This window comes from Sminthopsis crassicaudata, chromosome 5 (assembly GCF_048593235.1).
Source record: "Sminthopsis crassicaudata isolate SCR6 chromosome 5, ASM4859323v1, whole genome shotgun sequence".
Taxonomy (NCBI): Eukaryota; Metazoa; Chordata; class Mammalia; order Dasyuromorphia; family Dasyuridae; genus Sminthopsis; species Sminthopsis crassicaudata.
In genome coordinates this window covers 68,726,356-68,747,662 of record NC_133621.1, presented here as the reverse complement: position 1 = coordinate 68,747,662, position 21,307 = coordinate 68,726,356, and the positions used below count along the sequence as shown (strand labels likewise).

At 36.7% G+C, this 21,307-nt stretch overlaps 1 long non-coding RNA gene across 1 annotated transcript in view; it reads left to right on the top strand.

The window, feature by feature from the left end:
* The window catches only part of LOC141544598 (uncharacterized), a 32,227-nt gene extending 12,435 nt beyond the window's left edge, over positions 1-19,792 (top strand). Inside the window, exon 3 of the long non-coding RNA XR_012482678.1 lies at positions 19,740-19,792. This is a non-coding gene — a long non-coding RNA (uncharacterized LOC141544598). The remainder of the gene's footprint in view (positions 1-19,739) is intronic.
* The last annotated feature ends 1,515 nt before the right edge of the window (positions 19,793-21,307 follow it).

Here is a 21,307-nt window from a genome sequence, read left to right as displayed (position 1 = left end):
GGAACTGGAATATCCTTAATGATCAACATCAGAAAAAACTCAGACAAAAATACATTAATGGAAAAAACACTGAACAAGTGGCTAAGTCTTATATGTTTTGTTTGTAGAAACATAAGAGTTTAAGATAGAAATTCCTTTTTTAAAAAATTATTATTATTTAAGATAGAAATTCCTGACCAGGTCACTGATGTCAGAAATTATGCAAGGAGTCCAAACTTAGGAATTAATGAAAATTTATGCATGGAAATAGCAGAAACAGTGAAATATATCACTGAACCTATAAACTTTAGCACCCATTGAATACCTAGGAAGGCATAACTTGGTGGTTAGAATAATTCATAGAATGACAACTGACAAATTACCATGCCACAAATTTCAAACTGTCCTTGAGAATTCACTGAGGAAACCATACTGGAACAGGATTGTTGCCACAGATTTAATCATTACCCACAATTACCTGGACATCATCAATGCACAAAACCTGAAGTACATCCATGCCAAATACCCATAATTCCAAACTTTATGGACCAAAGGCTTTCAAGCTATAGAGACCTAACAGAAGAGGAGATCACAATTTTGTGAGAATTGGAAGAGGTGATATCATCACTGTTGTGCTACTGCTGACACTGAAGGCTACAATCTAGATTCCTCCTTCATGTCCCAGAAAACCCTTCATCCTAGAAAATCACTTCAGTCTTAGAATTGACACTTCAGAAGTACGTTCATCCCTTATGGTTCTTCTCTCTAATTCGAGGACTTTGCCTATTATCTCAGGAAGATACCCAAGCCAGCAATCTCTCCATTTCTTGCTAGGCTATGATTTAGAATCCTCCCTTATGCTTCCTTGGTGGATATCTTCCTTCCCCTATTCCTGCCCTTTTCAGCTCCTTTTTATTTTCTATGACTGTCTACTACTTCTGAGTCCACTTTTCCTTCTATGCAGTCTTAGTTGGGGAGGGGGGAATACAGTAATGCATGCCCTCCTGGCAGTTACAATTACTAGTCTGTCCTAGGCCCACCAGAGTACCTTTGACCACTGACCTCTGCAGTGTGAACTCTACCCGGCTCGCCTCCTCTGAGGCCTTCAAAGGTCTCTGGCCACGATCTCTTGAATCTATAGCTTAATAACTGGTAGCCCACTCAAGAACAGCCACATGTAATATTAAAAGCCTTTATTATACCTACTCACATAATGCCCTGACTGATGCCCTGACTTGTTGGTTCCCGAGTAAACACCTGGTCAGAAGACCCACGTGTTCACTACCAAACTCCTTACCTCTTTTGGCTACCCATCTTGGCTTGGCCACCCAGGCTAGAGAGCCAGGGTATACTTAGTTGTATTACCAGCCAGACAAATAGTGAGCATTTAATAAATCCTGGCTAAGAGTTGACTGAATAAATGCTTTATAATGAGTCTATAGAGGAACATCCCAGTACTTGTATTTAACTACAAAAAAGCAGTTAGTTAGTGGACCTGTGCAATAATTCATAGAACATTAAACAGGAAAGAATTATAGCAAAACAATCTTTTATTCCATAACCATTTCTATTGAACCTCCATCCAGTTCAAGATGAAAATGAGGTGAGAAAAACATTGAAGTCTAATCTATTTTCCATACTTAGGGAAAAAGAACCCATTGGATAAACTGGTTTTTGAATGGAGAATATCTATTTTCATTATCAATCAGTGCTCCTAGGCAATTGTCTAATAAGTAGAAGGGAAAGTGGACCCAGAAGTAGTGGACAGTAGTAAGGAGGGATATACATTGGGAATACACATAGTAAATCATCTCTGCTACTATATGGCTATGATGTACTTCCTTTTCCTGTAGTGTCCTCATATTGCTCCTCCTGGATGTCATGTGTCTGCAAGACAGCTTAGAGAGTTATCATTAAATGTGATAACCCTTAGGACAGTACCAGAAACTGTTCTCTAGAGCAAATACATTGTCCTCATTTTTAAAAATGAGGAAGACAAAATTAAAGCTAAAATAGATTTCATCAAAAAAGAAAAATAGGGAAACTACATTATATGTAGCCATATTAGTGAATATTGTTTTGGAATGTTTAACACAACCAGACGGTATAAGATAAGACCATTATTTTGGTGTAGGAAATGATGTCCTGGTAGATTTATAAAAAAAAGGGAAACACTTGGACTTATAAAGGAAAATGCTATCCAACTTTAAAGAAATGGAAAAGAAGTGGAAGTAAGCATAGTATGGTCTTATATAGATGCATATGAATATGTGTGTATGTGTAATTATAGATATATATGTATTATGTAAATATGTATGTGTTTATGCACATATATCAAATAGATAATCTATACCTGCAGATATATAGAGATGTACACTCATATACACACAGATATATATAAAATCTCCATGTTATAGCCTTTGGGAGGGAGGTAAAAAGTACATAGTAGAGAACAAAAGAAAATTTACAAGGAGGCAAAGATAGACAGCTTTGAATTATATAGGCTTTCTTGAAATGGAAATTAATAAATATTTTAAATCCTCTCTTATGTTCTGCTATGCACATGGCAATTTTTCTTTTCTTTTTTTATTTTGTATTTAAGTTTAAAATAAATACATTTTTTCTAAAAAGATTTTAAAAATAAAGAATGAGGAAGCTGAGGTGAAAAGTAGTTAAGTGATTTACCCAATAGCTAAAGAGTGTCAGTGACAAGAAGAATTTCAACTAAGTTTTTAATTGGTAGAATGTATGGGAAGAAAATTTGGAGGGGATGCTTGCCACATCTGCTCCCCCACAGACATGCCATAAGGACAAGGATCAGCAACTTTGTGCCATTTTTAAAGGCCACAAGGAAGGAATCCCAGACAAGCAAAATAGCTTGAATTGGTTATAGACTTAAAAAGAAAAGCAAGCTCTACCCAGTAGAAGTTCACATTTTCAAATACAATCCTCTTGGTTCTACTACTGATATGGAATTGCTCATCTTATTTGATGTTTATTAAGTTTAGAATTTTTTTAATGGAAAATAAATATAGTTACTCTTTCCAGAAAGGCCACTCTCTCTTTTCCAAGTGGGGAAATCATCTACAAATGTAGAGACCTTTAGAGAGCCACATATTTTAAATTTTTTATAAAATACTAATATGTGACACAGAATCTTGAGTCTGCATAAATCTGAAGGGGATTCAGAGCCAACAAGAGGATAAGTTTTAAATGAGTGAGTATAGGAAGGCTAAAATGAACTAAATAAATTCTAAATCAGGTTTTTTAAAAGTAGGTGGAGAAATGTAAATCTGGTCCCTTCAGCCTTTAACCCCCACTAAATGCATGTTTTATAAAGAGCTGGGAATACAAGGAGAGCCTAGGGATTGCCTATCAAAGGAGAATAGGGAAGCCAAGTTTACTTTGGGGTCTAACACAGTTCCTGGAAGCTATTTGCTGACTGGTTACTAGGAGACAGCATGAGTTGTTTCTTCTTTCCCATTATGGCCACCTTTCAAATATTTATCACTCAACATGCTGTTTTAAGACTAATAAAATCTTTGGGGGAAAAATGAATATAATATTGCATGATATAATGTGATATGATATTTAATAAATTACAATATACAATATAAGTACTAACTGAAATACCAACAAAATCCCTGAAGGAAAGGGGAGAAAAAACAGCTAGACTCTAGACTTTCTTCACATATTAGTACTTTATTTAAAAATTTTTAAGATGTTTGGCTATAATTCTTAACTCATTCCATATTTGTATGTATAATATGTATTTTATATACCATATAATTATTTCCTCAAAAATATGTGTATATACATATATACATACACAAACATAAATGTACATATACAGAGAGAGAAAGAATATTTTATCTGTCTAAATTTATGCCTTAATCAGATGTATCCTATCCTAGAGTTGAACTTCACCAGGAAAGCATGTGACTTGTACTTAGTGACCAAGGGATTTACTGATGGACATTTTTTGTAATGGAAATGATAGATAAACACAAATTCGCATACATTTGGCTAAGGTTGGCCGAAGCTGCTTATATTCAATATTGTCATTCTTTCTTTTCTTCACACATTCTAGTCATACCCATCTATGACCCCAGACCCAACATTCCATTCCATTTCTATGCCATTGTTTGGGTGGTCTCCCATATCTGGAATGTTCTCCCTTCTTTAGAACAATCAACTTCCTTCAAAACACAGCTCAGATAGCACTTCCCATAGAAAGCCTTCCTATGTCCCCTAGTTCTTTGCCCCTTAAATAAATGGGAAGTAACTTTGCAAATGCTTCACATTCATTCATCTATCTACCCAGCCCTATCCCTACCACCCACCCAGTAGAATATAATCTTGTTTTATCTCTTTTTCCCCAAGGCTTAGCACAAAGTAGACTCTTAATAAATGTGAATTAGTTAAACTGAATGAATTCTACAGCCTTGTAACCTACTGTCTTTATTCTGTGATATAACTCTATAATATTTATCTGACAAGCAAAGTAAATATCCCTTTAATAATTTTAGTGTATGTTATATTAACAGAAAATATTTTAATAAGATGGCATGGGAGGGGTAGGACCTCAAATATAAGGAAGAATTTTAATTGAACAATTGTTCACAGGTTGAGTATGAATCAGTGTCTACGAGTATATTTGAGCAGATTTAAGGGAGGACAGGAACCCAAATTGCACACCATGGACTAGGATAGATCTCATTAGTGGGAGTCTCAACTCTGATGAGTTCCTAGTTCCATTGGAGCATTGGAGTGCATAGTAAGTGAAATGAAAAAGTGTATGTGGACAAGGGTTAGCTTGCAGGACAGGTTTAATGAGAACACATTTATGCTTGGACTATAAAGATGTGGTCAACTACTATAATGTACAGCTTGTCAGTGAATGGAAAACATACTGATATTTGAATGCATTTCCATAACAACAAAAGAGGGTTGTCAGGGAAAAGGTCTACCTAAATAATCTTTAACCAACAGGAGAAGAAAAATATTTTAATATCATCCCAAGACTGCAAAATGTGCTGTAAAATATATATAGCATATATAGCAATAAAAGTGTTTAGATGACATTGAGGTCAAATGCTATTATAAAAATAAATAAGAGAAACTATAAATATCATGCTCTTCTTGAAATATATAGATACAAATAAATAGAAAAAATACACATTATATCTATAGGTATATACATATATATGATTATTACCTTTAGACATGTGCTACTATGTTTACACTTCAATCAATCAATAAACATTTATTTATTAAGCACCATGTGCCATGCACTGTGCTAAATGCTAAGGATACAAAAGCAAAAGTAATCTTCTATCAAAATATGAACATAAAGCATGTAAAATAAATATGAAGTAATGTTATTTTTATTTTATTTATAAGGGGAGGACACTAGCAGTTGGAAAGAGGGTCAGAGAAAGCTTCACATAAAGGAGCACTCTCGATAGATGTTTTAAATTCAATATATCCAATTGTTAATGCTAATGATTTAATACAGTGGCATATTGTTCAAATCTGGCCTCAGATACTTACTGAGTAACCCTGGGCAAGTCACTTCTTTTTGCCTCAGTTTCCTCATCTGTAAAAATGAGTTGGAAAAGGAAATGGCAAACCATTCCAGAACCTTTGCCAAGAAAACTCCATTTGGGTCACAGTCAGACAAAACTGAAAAATGACTGAACAACAACTTGATGATGGAAAATCAACAGAGAATGGGAAGACAAAATACTTGAGTTCCATTCTTGGCTCCACTGTGTAACATAGAAGTCAGATTGTGAGTCGCCTCTTATATAAAATAAGGGAATCAAGTGAGATAAAGGGTTCTTTAAATTAAGGTGCATGAGCTTGTTTGTTTTTTTAAATTATAACTATCTCAGTGTAATTGGTTTCCTTTGTAATTCCATATATTTTATTTAAAACATTGTTTAGGAAAGGTGGTTTCAAAGGCATCAACAGACTATCAAAAGGGTTCATGTTTTTTAAAAAATGTTTAAGAACTTCATAACTAGCTGATCATTAATGTTCCCTTCAGCTCTGAAATTCCCTGATTCGCATTAATTTGGACTAATTCATTACACTTAAGTTCTTCTGAATTTTTTTCACTAAGGTCTTCAAAGAAAATCCAAAATATAGGATCAACTTATGTGTTCTGTTCTCCTAAGTCCCATGGGAGCATCCAAGGACATGCTAGAAGACAGTGAATTACTTATTTTTCACAAAGAGCAGAGGAGAGAGCAGGCTTAGGTCATAGACATCCCTAGACTGAGAAAAAAATTCCATAGATTTTACTGGGATTGCTGCCTAAGGTTTAGACCAAGTTTACATTTACCCATCAGCTCCTTCTAGGGCCCTTTAAAAAGTGACAGCCTGGGGAAAAGCAAGAATGTCTTGTCAGAGAACCAAATCCTGAAGTGCCCTGAATAAACCTAATTTTAAGCCTGTAAAAGTTCAAAGAGTTTTTAAGGTTGGGACTATAGCCTGTGAACCTTGATCCCTAGTTGCCTTGGGAAGTCCCAAATGTACTTATGAAACTAAGGGCAGATTGACAGGCTGTTTGATGAAAAAAGCCTGAGAGACACTTCACTCTCTGATATTGCTTGGTATTTTTAAATGCTTCTTTTCCAGTACAGTTGGTTGGATGGGGAGATGAGAGAGGGACAAAAAGCTTTTCTTGCATGAGATGTGGATAAAGGGTAGAGCTATGGCGATATAATCCAATCAAGCCAATATTACAACAGAGTACAGAACCAAGAGATAAGCCCATTAATCATAGGCCTGAATTCAACTTCAACTAGCCAACTGATGCCTCTTGACAAAAGAAATGCGAAGGGTGGCATTGTGACTGTGGTAGGCACTTTAATCAAAGTTAAGGCCCTTCCATGAAAACTCAATTTAGGATCTCCTTAGCTATTCAGACTTTGGGATTTGTTTTTGCAAGATGAGAGGAGCACTTTTTTAAGGAGTGGGGAGAGGGGCTTTTTAACACTTTGCTGCCAAAATTTTATCTATGGCTTTTGTTTTTCATTTTTGATTTCTCACTTAGTCATAGTCCCATCACCAGACCCTTTGAGTATGTATGTGTGCATGTGGACAAGTATGTGGGTATTTGTCTTAGTATCCATAGATTAGAGCTAAAAGATGCATAGAAGTTACAAAGTTTAAATTTAGCAGGATTTAAACTGGAGTCTTCAAAATTCTAAATCTAGCACTCAGTTCACTATGACACCTCTATATGAAAATTTTGTGTGAGTTCAAGTTAGGAATTATTTGAATATGTCTCTAATATTTTGGCCTCAGGTGCTTTTGATTAGCTTCTAGTGAGCATAATGACTGAGGAAGAATGTTATCCAAGAAAGAAATTGTGTCTGGAGGTGAGATACTAGAAGGAAAATGAAAGTAAGCAATTCAGGGATGATATGGAAAGGGGACAGACATATGGAGTATTCCCAATATCTTAAGGGCAGAGTCAAACTAGATTTATTGTGGGACATTATCTACTGAGCCAAAGATACAAGCACTATAACCTATGCATAGAGAACAGAAACCCAGTCCTCAATGTATGAATTTCTGCTGTAAAGAAAGGTAAAAGCCTGCTAGCTCTTCCAAAGTAGTAGGTACCCATTATCATTATTCATTTTGGGAAAATTACAAAATTTCAGAGTTTGAATAAATGAATGATTGAAGAAACAAGTGTTTATTAAGAGCTTACTTATGAATATGAAGCATTATGCTAAGCCCTGGGAAATCAAATGGAAAAGTGAAAATCTTGATCACAAGGAGCTCATAATTCTTATAGGAGGAGACAACATGAAGGGGTCTACCTCCATTCTCTGAGAGAAATTCTTAATGCAATATGCTTAACAAGTGGTTCTCCAACTTCTGCTTTGTTATTTCTGTTGAGTCATTTCAGTCATGTCCAACTTTTAGTGACCCCTAATGCCTTTTTTTTGTCTTGGGCAAGGAGTGGTTTGCCATTTTTATCTCCAGCTCATTTTAGAGAAATTGAGACAAACAGAGGTAAGTGACAAGAGACCTCTATAGAAGAAAAACCCATCATATCTCAATACAATTCATTTTTTTAGTATTAATTGTTCTGATCTCTGGAGTCAAATAGAACAAATCTAATCTTTCTTCTCTGTCAAATCTTAGAGAAGGCTATCCTATCTACCAGAGCACCCATTTCCAGCAAATTTTATCTTCTTTTCATTAAACATCCCTGTTTCCTTCAACCAAACAACCAAACTGAGTTCAGGGTATTTTTAAATCAGAACCGTAGAATCACCTCAAGAGTCAAAGAAAAATAAAGTCAGCATAAGCAGGCCAATCCTTGATTTATCAGAATTCTTTGAAAATAAGATAGAAAGGAACAAAAGAAAAGAAAATAGGAACAAATCCCTACCAAAAGACAGAATATGATGTGATCTGGGGAGGGACCAATACCTAGATGCATAATTAATTAGAGTGTATACTCTGCTTTAAATAGCCCTACCATTACTAAAGAGTGCTCCACTGTCCTGATCATCTCTGTTCTCTGCTCAGGCTCCTGCTCCCCTTGGCTCACAATGCAATAAATAACTGTGCTCTCTGCCTTTGGCCAGCCTTGGTGAAGTTCCTCATCACCAAACAGAAACAAACGTTTCTCTTTTCTTCTCAGCTCAAGTTCATTCAAAAATATAGGGAAACTGGTCAGAGGCTATTTATAGACAATCAGACTCCAATTGTGTGAGACAAAGCAGCCAGGCTGTGTGAGAAGATGACTGTTTGGAAGTGCCTTCAGGAATCACAATACAAAGCCCTCTGATTGGCGGACACTGATTTCCTACCCTCTGCTAACAATCCCCAGTTCTGCCTTTGTTCCTTGTTTTCCTTATTTTAATGCATTCCCTAGCACAATAGTAATAAGGTACCCAAGCTGTGCATTTCAGGGTCATTACTACAATTCTTGAGAAGTTAAAACCCCTAGCCTTTGACCTTATGCTTTCTAATACCACCTAAGGTGTGGCGTAATTGCCCACAAATGCACGGTCTGTCATGTCTTATTGCTTAAATGAAGCCCACTTCCACAGCCGGCTAAGAAGAGAGGGGGGTAGATCTCCTGCTATTTGCATCAGCACTTATCCTTGGGAAATGCTGAATCTGGGCACTGAAAGAAAGTGTAAAAATGATGAATTTGTCACCTAATATGGACCACTGCTCTCACTAGACTGCAACTCTGTACATTAATGGAGATTAGGATATAACTTTTTTAATTTGGAGCCTCATTACACAGTATAAATAAAAATAGAGCCCCAACTATATCATCTTTAATTGCCTTTAGACAGAGTGCTGATTGTTTCCCAAATTTGAAACCATGTGTTACTGTGGAGCCAGAGGGTTTGTTCTCCACTTCAAATGTGAAGTCACAAAAGATATGTGGGTATCATTAAGGAAGGTCAGGAAACCGGGTGGCTACCAGCCTTCACTTAAAAACAATGGACAACGATGGCTTGGCCAACTGAGAAGTCTTCTTATAACATAAATATTTTGTTGATTTATTTTTTTTTCCTTTGGAGGCTGGAAGAGAAGGAATAGTGAATTATATACCCACTAATCTTAAGGAAAGGATCCCTCTACCCCCAACTTAGCGCTCCTGTTACCTAAGGTTTGACAGCATCCACTGGTGCTAACTCAAAGCCTGGCAGAGACCCAGAGAGAGATGCTGATAGTCAAAGCTGCAGCTGCTGAATCTTTTAGCATCCCTTGATACAACTGATTAAAGCAATTGATCAATACCAAACTTTAAGAGGGGGGGAAGTAGTGTGGGGATGTTACAGACGACATCCCATGAATAAATAACTCAGATAATGGCATTTGTCTTACTATAAAGCTCATTTATAATTTACTAAGAATAATACCCATTAAAAGAACACCTAGCCTGATCACTGCCAAAATAAAGAGTTAATTGGTTTCTGTCTTCTGGGAAGTCTCTCAAAATAAGATAAGGAAGGGAAACTAGATGCATACTGTATATAATGAATGTAAAACAGCTCCCAGAAATACACACACACACACACACACACACACACACACACACACACACACACACATACACACATATATATGGCTTTATCTGGCTGCCATGATTCTTTCCCTTCAATAGCTTTTCAAATGACATCTTCTGCTCCAACTTCTACATCTCAGTAGAAGCCCTTAGAGAAGTCTTTTCTTGATCACATTGGGATTAAATAAGTAATCAAATAAGAAAAATGTAATTCACCATGCTTTAAATAAATGGGTTTGTTGAGCGCTAAATATAGAGAGTGTAAAGTTCTCTTGGGATTGCACTGTTTTTGCAATATAAATGAAGCATGCTATTCATAAGACATTTCTTTTCACCCCAGGGGTCTAAAATGGGGCTATGAAAGACCATGGATCTGGGCTCACATAAACAGGTGCCAGTCAATGAACTGTGGGACTTTGGTGGAGAAGTGTCCAGGGACTGATTATAGAAAAGCCAATTTTAGTGGGGAGAACCCTGGAATGGGCCCAGGGTAGAGAAGAAAGTATGAAGTCAGAGAGGAAAAGATTTTAAGTTTGAGAATTTGAAGGTCAAATATTATTTTAAAAAGGAGAAAACTTTGTTCCAGATACAAAGGTCATACAGCTTTTATACATCAGGCCTTGGAACTCAATCCAAAGACCTCTAGATCATTGCTCTTTTCTCCATACCAAATATGGAGTAGGATGACATACATACCTCTAGATCTCTAGTCTTATTTTACAATTAGAGAAACTGAGGTAAATTAGCTAAATAGTTCAGCCAAAGTTGTGATAAGCAGATCAATGTGATAAGACTAGCAATAGGATGTATTTTATAGGGATGCTTTAATGATTTACATTATCAAAATAGTTTGACATCTTTGTTAGATTATCAAGTGGCATCAAACTTTCCTCACTGGGCAGTTTGCCAGCAGATTCCCCTGAGCACTTTAAAGTTTGGAAATCATCCTGAAATAGTACCCCCTCCAAGGACTTACTGGGGGCAAAAAAATGTCTTTCACATATTATTCACACTTATACTGATACAGTAATTATCTTAAATAAACTCAAGTATTTTACTAATGTCCTCTAGAAATGCTGTTAAGTACCATTTGCTAGTATTTATGACTGGCGATCAAACTGAAGTTAAGGCTATAAATCATTACTCTGAATATAATATTTTTGTTTCATGAAAGTCTGAGCCTTCAACCCCAAAGCAACAAATCAGTCCTCTTCTTATTGAACCTGTCACAGTCCCATCCTTGAGTAGAACCACGTTTATTACACTGTCAGCTGCATATTATGAGACAGTAGGATGGAGAAGAGGAGAATATAAATATAAAGTGAAGAGTGGATACTTTGGAGGGACAGCTGAACCAAGAAGGAACGTAACACAACGTGGAGGCTTTCACCTTGAGGTCACTGGTTTCACGGCCCATGTCTTGACATGGGGATCGAGTTTCTCCATCACCAAGAATCTGGCAGTTAACTGTCACCCTTGTTGAGAGATGCAACAGAATGGGGAAAAGACTCAGTGGGAAGGAAACTGAACTTTCACCCTTTCAACTGACCCCTAATTCACTTTCAATTTCTCTGAGGACAGGCATTTTGATGAAGGAACTGCCTCTGATTATCTTCTAAGGGAAGTTTCAGACACCTGAGATGGAAGCCATTTGCTTGCCTGCTGTGTAGAATGGAGATGTTGTAATTCCCACTGCTGTATCTGACAGATTTCAGAAACCCCTAAACAAATTTCACATCTCAAGAGGGGAAAATGCTGCTTTTTTTAAAACTTCACAAGGAAAACCTTCATTAGAGCGTACTTTCCATGAAAGAAAATTTTCAGGGAACAAATGGAAAAAGTGGAGTTTTCAATGGCAAAAGTAAGATAGAAACTTGAGACCATGACCTAGAGAATACAGAGAAGAAAATAACGACACAATTTTCATGTCTCATTATTGGAAATGATCACAGAATCTCAATTCATTTTGCCAATAGAGATATGGGAAAGGAATAGGATTAATCTTCAACAACTAAAGGAAGTAGTCTTTCTTTGTGTCACAATGCAAGACTTACAGGGATTGGATGCTACTGCTGAATCAGATCAGGTGATAGATAGAATCAGAGATTTGAAAGATGGAAGGACTCTTTGTAGATGTGATCCAATCAACATACTAAGAGAACTTTAACATAATATGTCTGACAAGTAGTTCTCCAATCCCCAAGAATGTCATGGAAGGGGAATTCCCTTTCTTAAGATCATGAAGCAAAAGGTTGATTCTCCTCTTGTTCCTAACTTCTTCATCAACAAGCAATGATCAAGCACCAGTGGTGCTTGTAACTGAGTGTGCCAGATGTAGAAGTCTTCAGCATGAACTAAACAGGTGCCATCTTTCTGTTCCTTGACTTTATGAACAAAGGTGGGCAACAATAAATTATGCATGCTGTTCATCAAAGAGGCGTGTCATCAAGAGATGGAGATTTTTGAATTGCACAACCTGCTTTGTTTTTTGTACTTCTTCAAGTGGCCTAATTGAAGTCCTCTGGTAAAAGGGGGAAGGGGAGGGATTAAGGAACCATTAAATTTCATGCCTTTTTAGGGTTATGCTCCAATTATCTGTTTGGAATTCATAAATTAAAAGATAACAACTAATGCCAAAAAAAAAAAAAAAAAAAAAAAAAAAAGAACCAAGCCCTTTCAATTTGCAGACTTCTTGTTCTTGATTTTTGCTTCCACATGGTTTTAATCTCTACATTTATAGCTCAGTGCCCAGGGCTGACCCCCTCTAGCTGTATTAAAATCCAAACACCATTTATGTACTTATAAAACCTAAAGCCAACATCTTACTCATTCTAATTTGACAGAAAGGATTTCTCCTCCTGAAAACGAGTAGAGGCAGAGGGCTGGAGTCAATTGAAAAATGGCCTTGGAGGGAAGATGCTATCCTTATCATAGGCTTTCTGTGATGTTAGGACAAGTCCTTCACTCTTTCTGCCTAAACCTAAACTTCTTCCCTTGTAATTGAAGGCAAAATATTTTATGGGGATATTTTATGGATTAGTGCATCAGTCTATGGCATGTGAAAACCACAAAGTAATCTTCCCTTTGCTCTCAGCTTTGTGTAGGCCTCTTATTGGAGCACTGGGTTTAGCTTCAGGCCCAGGGACTGAAATAAAATAAGGAAAATTTGGAAAGAGTCCAGGAAGAATGACAACAATAATGAGTAAATGGTGGAAAAAAGAGCTCTATGAGAAAAGGTTAAAGGAAATGGGATTATTTAGTTGATGTATGAGAAAGCACATTTGGCTCTACAGTTAAATTTCTGAGTCCAAACCTCTATCCCGGCACTACCTACACAAACTTGGATAAGTCACACTCTTCCTAGAGTATTATAAAATTATTTATAAATCATTTATATGGACTAAATGGATTCTATGGTTCCTTCCAGGTTTGACTTATATGATCATTCTATACAAATTCAGTCTATGAGAATTTTAATTTATACAATTTGGTAAAAAACTATCTGATTATTCATTTTACAAAAAATTTTATCTACTCCTTAAATTGTGTTTTAAAGCACATATTCCTGAATTTTTTCAATTAACTTTATTCATTTGTTAATGCTTTGTGTCCAAACCAACCTGTAAACCTCAAAACCATCAGCTTTTATAAAATGCTAAAACAGTGCCAAGCAATCAGAGAAAAGGGCATGTTCTCCTTCTGTCTAAAAAATAAAATTAAAAAAAAAAAACAACTGAGGTACATTTTATAAAGGCAAAGTGACTTTTTAGCCTAGTATCTTCTGTTCAGTAAAGCTGTCACTGTTTTTTTTTTCCTTTGACTTATGTCAAATACAGAAACAACTTATTCTGAGTTTTATCATTATTGCACATTAATAGCTTCCTTTAACTTTTTTTTTTTTTTTTTGCATTCTCTGGTGAATTTTGATGACATTTTGAAGTCAAAATGTTTTCCAGAAGAATACATCTTCAATTTTAAATTGAAAATCAGTGGGAAAATGCAGGACTTCCATTTCCAAGCATAAAACAGAAATAAATCTAGGATTCATTCAAGGGAGTTAGCTGATCAGATTGATAGACTTTGGGTGCTGCATCTTTGTATGGAACTTTAATTATGTCTTTTGAAGGAGGGGATGGAATTAATCTTTGGTGTTTGCTGAAGGATGCTTTTCTCTGATGGAGCTTATCTCATGAACTGGTTGACTCACTGTTATGAAATGGATTTCTAGGGGAGGAACCACACCTTTGTATCTAGCTTCTAGATAGGAGCATACAGATTTTATGCCTCCCTTTCTCCAGTCTAAAAGTAGGGTAAAGCTAAGAGTGGATCTAATTACTGAGATGGAGGAAATGCTCAGATCCCCTATCCAATGAGTCATTAATGCATATCTAAGGAAGAGCTATTGTACCTCTGAACCCTCCCCAGATATCTTGGAGCTTACTAGCTAAATTTCTTTCTTAAGGACCAAGCCTTAACCCAAAACCAATCTGATTCTAATTGGCCTCCAACAGGTCTTAGGCCCAGCCCCTTTTGGTCATTGTTTGTGACCTGATTGACTCAGATCGAATGTAAATAGCAGTCATTTCTTCTTTGGCTAGAAATCCTAAGGTCTTCTTCCAGATTCATTCATTCATTCCTTCATTGATTTAGATTTTTTTTGGACTAGGCTAAAGAGGAGATTCTTTGCCTCAATTGCTACCTAGTTTTACTCACTGAATGGTGCAGCCTCAGTCAAACTGAGACTTGTTGAAGACCTTAGCTTAAAAAGGCCAAGGTCTCCCATTTCATCCAGGGCCATCTCCAGTCATTTTCATGTGTATCTTGCCACTGGACCCAAATGGCTCTTAAGGGGAAAGTGAGGCAGGTGACCTTGCATAAAGGAGCATACATCTGGCCCCTAGTGACAGAGGATGATCAACAAAGCACTAAATTATCACCCGGTGGGGAGTAAGGGCCTTGACTTTCCATTTTGCTTTTATTGAGTCTAATTTGAATGGCCTCAGTTTTATGGGATTAAAAATTGCCTGTCTATTAGCCTCAAGGGCATCTCTATTCTATGGATTCCAAACCATAAATGCTCTGAGGCTAAGATTCTACATGGGATATATAGAAAGTAAGATTCAAGAGGGCACCTGGTGGTGGTACAGTGGAGAGAGTATCATGCTTAAAGTCAGAGAGATTCATCTTGCTGAGTTCAAATCCAGTCTCAGACCCTGGGCAAGTCACTTTACCCCATTTGCCTCAGTTTCCTTCTCTGTAAAATGATCTGGAGAAATAGCAAGCCACCCCAGTATCTTTTGCCAAGAAAATCCCAAATGAAGTCATGAAGCGTCAGACATGATTGAAAAAAAATGCTAAACAATGAAATGTCAGATGACTTGACTTTTCAATTGCTCCAAATTCATTTTCCTTCTGAGGGAGATGTTATGATTTTGGAGGACTTCAGGACCATGTGAAAAGGGAAAAGAAGTGCACTAATTGTGGATTAATCTGAACTCTTTATGCATTTTATTTCATTGTTGATAGCCTCTCTTGAGCCCTTCTATTTTTTTTCCAGCATCTGTAAGTGGTGAAATAAAGAAAGTGCTATCGAAGATGTGCATTAAAGAGAACTTGGATGGGATTTATATAGACTGAGGCACAAATATATCCAGAGGTTTTCCCAAATTAACTTCACATAACAAGCCAAAGAGAAAAGGAAACGTTTTGGACAGTCCTCAGAGCTGAACCCAACTTGTGTAAATAGAGCTTGGAGAAATGATCCATAGGTCACCCACATATTCCTTGAAGTCAGTTACATCCATATATGGCATCTTTAAGCTAGTTAAATACTAATAAACAGATTTATCTTTCCTTTATATAGGCCCAGAGGAACACTTAAGTAAACTTTGTCACTTCACAATTTCCTTCATTCTGACCTAGAAAATGGAGTTAAAACATCCAAGTATTAACTTGAATTCCCCAACAGTTCCCAAAGTACAGTCAATTCTCTTGACTCCAAACTACACCTACAAAAATAAATTTCAGAAAGCTGTGGAAATGGCAGGGAACTTCTCAATGTGCTGTTAATATGAGTATATTTTGAGTACTTAATAGAAAAGGACCTCAACTTTGGGGTGGTTGAGTAATTAAAAAGATATTTCCTTAATAATAACATACATTTAAGTAGTGTTTAATGGTTTATAGCACTTCACAATGTAATACTTTATACACTCTTTCAAAGCTTCCAATAATCCTTGAGGTATCCCTGATTATCCCTGTTATCCAAATGAAGAAAATGAAATTCAGAAAAAATCAAGCCATGGACTCCAGGTCACATAGCTAGGGAATGTCAGAGGCAGGATTTGAACCATACTCCCTCTCAAGAACCATTTGTCTATGAATTTTTTAGATTCAAATCACAATCTCAAGTAGTTTTGGAAAGCCCTGGAAAGCTCTTGAGAGAGACTGTTAATAAGACTGCCAACCCTGATAAAACAGAGCCAAAAAGTCTGGAGAAGGTTTGAAGAACTTTTAATGACACTCAAACACACACACAAAAATTAAACTTCCATATTTCCATCACCATCCAACACAATGAGCTTTCAATAAGTCCTAGAGAACCACAGTTCTCTGACACCCCCAGCCATGATGGATGACAAAGATGAAGGAGTCATGTGGCATCCCTTTGTTATTCATTCCTGTTTCCAAGAATATTAGCCCATTCTTCCTGACTCACATCATGTATTTTTTTTTCCCTTGTCTTCACAGTGCTTGTGCCTTTCAGAGGACAAAATAATGAATCAATTTGATCAATCAATTCAGTCTAACTGGCAGCTCAATGGGGAGAAGGGAGTGTGAGGAAGCATACTGTCTGAATTGACCGTTTGTTTCACTCACTTCCCCAGTGGACTCAGTCAAATCAGGAGCCCCATGTACACATAGCATATGTCTCCTATTTAGCCTCTGAGTTCTTGGGAGCAAGGATCTTTCCTCATTCTGTTTTGTTTTATTATTTTATCTAGCTTAGAATCGGTGCTCTTTGAACATTAAATGATAGCGATTGTCCAAACCTACTGTAATTATGATTTATTCTGCCTAAAAATGGATGAGAGTATTATTTGTTAAATAGAGTTATTTTATGTTGCATGTTTACATTTATCCAAAGAAATACAAATAGATTTGAAAGTACCTGTTATCTCCAGGGACCTTCATGGAAATGAGGTGCTGTGTCTCACAAGGCACTCTTGGCAAATGTAATTTGTAAAACAAAAAAATAATCCATATGGTGCACACCATCTCTCTCAGATGAAAAAAATAAGGCTTTCTGTGCTAAGGAGCCTTAGGGGATTCTAAAGTCAAATTGCAAGGAACAAATGTGCTATTTTAATTTTGGCCTCAAAACTTTGTTTCCTGGATTGGTCTCAATCTCAGCTAAAAAGCAACCTCCCAGCTAGAGAGCCCAGTTCTTTTTTACATCCCCATGCCTTCTAAAAACTCAACAGGACTCTGGGAGAAATTTTCATCCCTGGCCAATATGACCTTGAAGCAAGCAGGTGATCACAGTTAAGTGCAATGGAAACCCTGAGAAGTTCAGTAGGTGGGCGTAAACTTCCCACCCCTGGTGAATAGGAAATTTTCCCAGCCCTCCCTTGCCCTGGTTTCTTTGAGGCACCTGCTCCCACAATGGAAGGACCCATTATTGTTCAGCAGATGGTACTGTAGATCACCATAGACTTCCTAACAGCTGTGAAATGTGTATTTCATTCCTGACGCTTAGTATGGCAAGGACGTTACTGAAGTAAATTGAAAGCCTGCATCCAGCTAAGACAATTTGTCAGTCTTCATTATAGCAAGCTGTGTGGTAGCACCGCTGGAGTTAAGGGTCAGTGTGGCTTCCAATTAAAACTCCCTATTTAAGGCGGATTTATGTTTGGTCCATTTCAAAATACATCAGGCTGCAACTTATCATTTAGGCTGTCAAGTTAGAAGTCTTTCTTTTTCTTTTTCTTTTTTTTGTGTGTAAAGGACTTAAAGGCCATTAATTTAGTTTAAGATGTAAAGGTATTAATGAATGTGTTAAAAAAAAAATAGAATTGCAACTTCATCCAGATGTTTTCTTAACTTGCTGAACACATTCAAAAAGTGAATAATGTTTAGACACTCTTTGTCCCACGCATAGGGTATTTCTTCTTTTAATATGTTTACCATGGGAACACTGTGGTGAAAGGAAAGGACAGACTACTTTTTTTAGAGGACGCTCAAAATTCATGTGTTGGGAATTTTGAACAGAGCCCAAGTCATTTGGTGGGAGAGTTCCGTTAACTCAAAGCAAAACATAACTTCCTGTTCTTGAGAAGGGAAACACACACACATCCTTATCCATATATGCGAAATACATTCAAATCTCATGTGTAGCTTAAAAGCTTACATGCATGTGAGTTATTATCATTGTTATTATTGTTATTGATAAAGTTCAAGGACCTTGGACATCAAAAACAGTCTCTTGATATAACATTTGAATGATGTAAGCACAAATTAAGCAATAACATATGGAAGAAATTTCCCTTATCATACCTGTGGTTTAAAAAATTAAAGAGAAAAGGGGGGAAAAGGGATGGGCAAAGTAGATCCAAGGTCTTCTGGCCAAGTTAAATGGGAGGGGAAGGCCCCGAGATAACCTTTGCTTTACAAATGAGAGCAAGAGGGAGGAGAGTAGGAGAAAGAAAAAAACAGAATTTGTCTCCTGCCAAAGGGGACCTAAAAATATAAAATACAAAATGTCTTGACTAACAGATCTTTTGTTAAGATCTCTATCTTTAGCTTTCCTTTAATCTTTTTTTGGTTTTGTTTTGTTTTCACAAGGGCTCATTAACAGCTCCCTGGCCAGGTTTGGAGAACAATTAAATGCACCCAATGTTCCTTAATTCTTTTCTGATAACCTTATGTCCTCTTTCTCCACCTTCCCTTAGCACCTTCCTCTCAGTTCACCCCCAAATTGAAGTTTTGTTGGGTTAAATACAATCTACTTTAGTATATGCATTAGATCAGAAACCTATCTTTGCCAGAGAAACTGTTCCCTTCTGTTATTAGGATTCAGGTTTGTCCTAGGAGTTGTTAACCTGCAGTCTAAGATGCTACAGTGCCTCCCCAAAAGAATATAAATTTCTCAAGTGAAGCAATTGTTTAAGTTTTTAAAAAATCTTAGTCTTCCCAACTACCTGGCATATACTAAATCCTTAGTAAGTACTTACTAATTAATCAGTTGGGTACTGTTTGTAGATGTGTGAGAACTAGGTCCCTATCACCCCTAGATAAATAAGACTCTCTGTAGGGAGCTCAAAGCCTTTTCTAACCTTAGCCCTCTCTACCTTTCCACTTTCCAGTTTTTTAATGTTTCTTCCTCACTCTTTAAGCCAACAGTTCTTTTTTTTAACTTTTTATTTTCAAAACATATGCAAAGATATTTTCAACATTCACTCTTGTTAAACATTGTTCCAAATTTTTTCCCTCTTTTCCTTACCTTAGACAGCAAGTAATCCAATATATGTTAAACATGTGCAATTCTTCTATACCTATTTCCACAATTATCATGTTGCACAAGAAAAATCAGATCAAAAGGAGGGGGGAGATTAGAGCAAAGCAAGCAAGCAAATAACAAAACAAAGAATGAAAATGCTATGTTGTGATCTACACTCATTCCCCACAATTCTCTCTCTAGGTGCAGATAGGTTTCTCCATCACAAGAATCATCTCATTGATGAAAATAGCCACGTCCATCAGAATTGATCATTGAGGAATCTTGTTCCTGTGTACAATATTCTCCTGGTTCTGCTCACTTCATCAGCATCAGTTCATGTAAGTCTCTCCAGGCCCCTAAGAAATCATCCTGCTGATCGTTTCTTATAGCGCAATAATATTCCATAACATTCATATACCACAATTTATTCATCCAATTGATGAGCATCCACTCAGTTTCTAGTTCCTTGTCACTACAAAAAGGCCTGCCACAAATGTTTTTGCACATGGGGTCCCTTTGCCTCCTTTAAGATCTCTTTGGAATACGGGCCTAGTAGAGACATGGCTGGATCAAAGGGCACAGTTTGATAGCCCTTTGGGCATAGTTCTATATTGCTCTTCAGAATGGTTGGATCAGTTCACAATTCTATCAATAATGTATTAGTGTTCCACTTTCCCACATCCCCTCCAACATTTATAATTATCTTTTCTGTCATCTTAGCCAATCTGAGAGGTATGTAGTGGTACCTCAGAGTTGTCTTAATTTGCATTTCTCTGATTAATAGTGATTTAGAGCATTTTTTCATATAACTAGAAATGGTTTTAATTTCTTCATCTGAAAATTGTCTGTTCATATCCTTTATAAGCCAGCCCTTCTGATAGTTTCTGCTTTTTCCTCTCTGAGGATATTTTCTCTATATCCCAATACCAGGTACTTCCCTGACTGTCTTACAACATTCCCTACTCATCTCTGCTTCATGGATTCCTTTAAATTCTATCTAAAAGCCCAACTTCTATAATAAACTTTTCCAAATCCCTTTAAAGCTAGTATCTTCCTTCTTGAGGGATTGTCCTAAATAGATCTTGTTTGTATATAGCTGTTTTATAGTGTCTCCTCCTTCAGATTTTGAGTTCCTTAAAAGTAGGAACTGTCTTTTTACTTTTCCTCATATTCTCAAGGCTCAGCACATTGGAGGTGTTTAATAAATGTTTGTTGACTGAGAAGATAATGAAGGAATGCTGGAAGCCAAATCCCTTAGTAGGACACTGTCAGGAGAATTTTTTAGGATTTGTTTTGAACCAAAGGTGATCTAGGAATGCTGACAACTTTTATGGTATTCTCTACCTTAGTTTTCATTCCCTAAACACTACTCAATCAATCAACAAACATTTATTAAGCTTCTACTGTGTGGTCAACACTGTGCAAAACTTTAAGGACACAAACCAGAGCTTGCATCTTAACCCAGGAATTGTTAAGCTAAGGCCTATGTAGTCTGTAGATACATTCCAAAAGTCTATAAACTTGGATGAGAGGGGGGAAAACTGCAGCTTTATTTTCCTTAACCTCTAACTGAAAGTTAGCATTTCTATCAATTATGAATGGAGGCTACAAAACACCACTTTGAGAACAGGTTCCATAGACTTCACCAAACTGATAAAGGGCACAAAAAGAAATTGGGAGGGAGGGGGATATAGAGACAGAGAAACAGAGACACAGAAAGAAACACATAGAAAGAGAGGGAGATAGAGAAACAGAGAATGATAGAGAGA